The sequence below is a fragment of the Echinops telfairi genome, unplaced genomic scaffold, assembly GCF_000313985.2.
Source record: "Echinops telfairi isolate 266 unplaced genomic scaffold, ASM31398v2 ScPeMD7_7468;HRSCAF=8506_0, whole genome shotgun sequence".
NCBI lineage: Eukaryota > Metazoa > Chordata > Mammalia > Afrosoricida > Tenrecidae > Echinops > Echinops telfairi.
The window spans coordinates 15,537,405-15,541,791 of NW_022111369.1; positions in this window are offsets into that span (position 1 = coordinate 15,537,405).

Below are 4,387 nucleotides of genomic sequence, written 5' to 3' on the forward strand. Positions count from 1 at the left end.
GCAATCTGGTTTTGTCTCTCTAGAGAACCCTGTCTAACACACATATTTTACATAAATCCTTTTATTTTGGCCTAAATATTTTCTTATGCTTTTAGCCAGCCCCACTGATTATTTCTCCTCTCTCTTTTTCCTCATGACATATATTTCCCTAAAACCAATTAGTTCTTATTATGCCTTTTAAAACACATTTCCCCATTATATTTACAAATCTATTGACTAATATGGACAGCTACTTATTATACCATTTCTTTTATTTTATTCTCTCTCCTCCCTCCACACACTTCTTTCACTTTTCCACTTCTCTCCCCATTTCTCCATTTTACCACCAAATGTTTTCCAGTTTTTATTAGGCTCCCCCATATCACTCTACAGAGTCTACACTATAGAGACTACACTATACACTACACAACCCAGAAGTTCACAGCACTAATAGATGCACCATGATGTCAGGAAAGAGCAATCAATGGCACAACACAAAAGAAAGCAAAAGAAAGAACAACAAACCCCAATGACTGAAAATCACTCAATCCCAAATGGAGCACTCTTAAAAAGAGGCTCTGGGAATACCAGAAACAGAATGTAGAACAATGATCTATGGTCCCTTACAGCTATGTGGAGAACACTAATTAGGACAATGGAAGACAAATGAGAACATTTAAGCCAAAAGAAATTCCAGAAGATAAACAATGAGATAACAGAATAGGGCAACATAGTAAAAGACTTGAGGAATAGGACATAAGAAAAAAAGATGAAGCAGTTAGAAACAGCCTGAATGCAATCTACAAGAGAAACTTTGTTTTTAAAGTAAAGGAAACATAAAATTCTGAAAGAAAAAAACCCTGCCAACCAAGAATCTTATGTGGAGCAAAATTATCCCTCAAGTACAAGGGAGAAATATCGGTATTTCCAGACAAGGAAAAACTAAAGGAATTCATAAAAGCAAGACAATCAATGTACATCCAGCATTACAAAAAAATACTACCCAGGGCACTATAAACAAAGAATCAAATACAACAGTAGACTTATCAGAGAGCATTAAACAACACAACACCATCCAGAAACAAATACAAGAAAATACAAATACAATAAAAGCGCTCAAAATACAAATACAAAACAGCATGAAAATAAAGGAAGAACAAGGATGCCAATAAAACCACAACACACATAAAAAGGAAAAGAAACCAAACACAATTTTGATATATGACAACAAACCCGTATATATCAGTAAAGACACTGAATGTCCATCGTTCAAACACTATTCAAAAGGCAGAGAGAAGCACACTGGATTAGAAAAGAAGGCCCATCTATATAGTGCCTATGAGATTCACACCTTAAACTCAAACACAAAAATAGACAAAAAAATAAAAGGATGGTGAAAAATCTACCAAACCAAATGCAACCATAAAAAGCAAGGAGGGGCAATATTAATAACTAATAAAGTAGACTTAACGGCAAATAACATAATGAGAGATAAAAATGGACACTACATAATAATCAAAGAAACAATGCATCAAGAACATACAAATTTAATAAAAATACTCAAGTACACATGGTCAATATTCTACAATATACACATTCTACTCAAGTACACATATTCTAGAATAGATCACATGTTAAGCCACAAAGCAAGTCTCATCAAATTGATATCCTACAGTCCATTCTATCAGCTCACAATGCTATAAAACTGGAAATCAATAATAAAAAGAAGAGGAAAATGAAGATAAATACATGGAGACTGAGCAAAATACTACTTAAAAATGACTGGTCAATGGATCAAATAAGGGATGAAATGAATGATAACTGTGAAAGAACCTCCTTCTTAAAGTAAAGAAAGCCATGCTGACTTAGAGGAGTAAAGCCTAACGGAGTAAAACCTGGGGGACCTTCTTGGCTGACAGGGCATGACTCAAAATTAGAAGAAGCAACTGCAAATATCAATTAATAATTGGAACTTGGAATGAACAAAGTATGAACCTAGGAAAATTAAAATCATTAAAATTGACATGGAACATATAGAGATTGATATTCTAGACATTAGTGAGTTGAAATGGATGGGTATTGGCCATTTCGAATCAGAAAACCATTTGGTTTGCTCTGCCAGGAATGAGATAATCAAGAGGATTGGCACTGCACTTATGGTCACAAAAGACATTTCAAGAATTATCATAAAATTCAATGCTGTCTGTGATTGGATACTGGTTATCCACACATGAGGAAATACAAACCAAGCAGCTATTATCCAAATTTATGCACCAACCACTAAAACTATTGGTGTAAAAATTGAAGAATTCTACCAACATCTATCTTTGGTCTGAAATTGACCAAACATGCCATCAAGAGGCACTGATAATTGTTGGCCATTGGAATGCAAGGAACAGAATTAAAAGAAGATGGGAAGAATATATAAAGTCACTGTTCCAAAAAGAAGTTGACATTCAACAATGTCAAGAAGTAGCATATGAGCAAGAACCAATGGTACTTATGTTAGGCAGCATTCTCTAGAGAAACAAAACCAGGATACTTATGATTTTATATATATAGGTTTATACAGTTAGGAATATAACATCATCAAATCAGTCCACATAGCAGTACAGAAGGCTCTGTTCAACTCACTTCATGGGAACAGTTAATATACTGGAAGTTCTTCAACTCATGTGAGCTGCTGAGTCCAAGGTCAAGGAAGCAGACAGTGGAGTATTCCTTCAGGCGAGGCAGGCAGAGCCTGCCCACAGGCAGCAGACAGTGACCCGATGGAATCTCCAACTCAAGAACAGTGACAGGATCCACCGGCCTCAAGTTCAAGCAATGTACACACCAGAAGCATGGCAAAGAAGGTCTTGAAGGAGCCTCAAGCTCTAGTGACATGATCCACGGGCACACTTGTCTGATCACCAGGGAGCAAGAGATATATGGGATGTTGACAGTTTTCATTTATCCAAGTTGCCACCCAATCAAGCTGCGACCTGATAAAACTCTATCCCATGTTCCTATTGACGTAGTTGGCACAATAAACCTAAATAGCACTGAAGGAAGGAACTAAAGGAAGAAGTTAAAGCTGCATTGAAAGCATTAGCCAAAAAAAAAAAGGCTCTAGGAATTGATGGAATCAACTGAAATGTTTCAACAAGCTGATGAAGCTCTGGAAGCACTCCCTTGTCTATGACAGGAATTTTGGGAGCTTATTTGCTCAACTGACGAAGAGATCCATAATTGTACCCATTCAAAAGAACAAGAGTTATCACTTTGGACTTTGCATGAATAAGTGTAAAGATCAAGGCTTACAGTTTTCAGTATAGACTACAACTCAATGTTAAGAAAGCCAAAATCCTTGCAATTGAATCAATACGTTACATCATGATAATAGACATGATGGAAAATAGACTGAAGTTGTCAAGGATTTCATCTTGCTTGGATACACAATCAGAGCTCAGGAAAGCAGAAGTCAAGAGATCAAATGATTCATGCATTACATAAATCACAAAAGTTATTTAAAGTATTAAGAAGCAAGGATGTTACATTGAAGACTAAGGTACACCTGACCCAAGTTACAGAAGTTCCGATGCTTCACATACATGTGAAAACTAGACATTGAATAAGACCGACTAAAGAAAAATCAAGGCATTTAAATCATGGTTTTGATGAAGAATATTGAAAGTACCATGGACTGCCAAAAGAACCACAATATGTCTTTGAAGAAGTTCAGCCAGAATCCTCTTTGGATGTAAGGATGAGGAGACTTCATCTCATGTACTCTGGGCATGTTACATGGAGCGACCAGTCCCTGGAGAAGGATGTCATGCTTGGTAAAAAGGAGGGCCAACGAAAAAGAGAAAGAGCCAATGCAAGATGGACTGACACAGTTCCTGCAACAATGGACTAGAGTGTAAGAACAATTTTGAGGATGGCACTAGGCCGGGAACTGTTTCATTCTGTTGTACATAGGATTGCTATGAGTTGGACTCAACCAGTGAGCACCTAACAACACAACAACATAGAAATTTGCAGCACACCAATAAGCAAAAACTAGCGATCCATTTAAAAGTTGACCAAAGACATGATTAGACAAGGATGACACTCAAATGGCTAACCAACACATGAGGAAATGCTCAAGATCACTAGCCAGCTAGGACATGTAAATCAAAACAATGATAAGATACACCTTTAGACCAGTGGTTCTCAAACTTCCTAATGCCACGACCCTATAATACAGTTCCTCATGTTATGGTGACCCCCAACCATAACATTATTTTCATTGCTATGTCATAATTGTAATTTTGCTACTGTTATGAATTGTAATGTAAATATCTGATAAGCAGGATGTATTTTCATTATTACAAATTGAACATAATTAACAAACAATAAAAATATCATCGTGAATGAGGGGAGC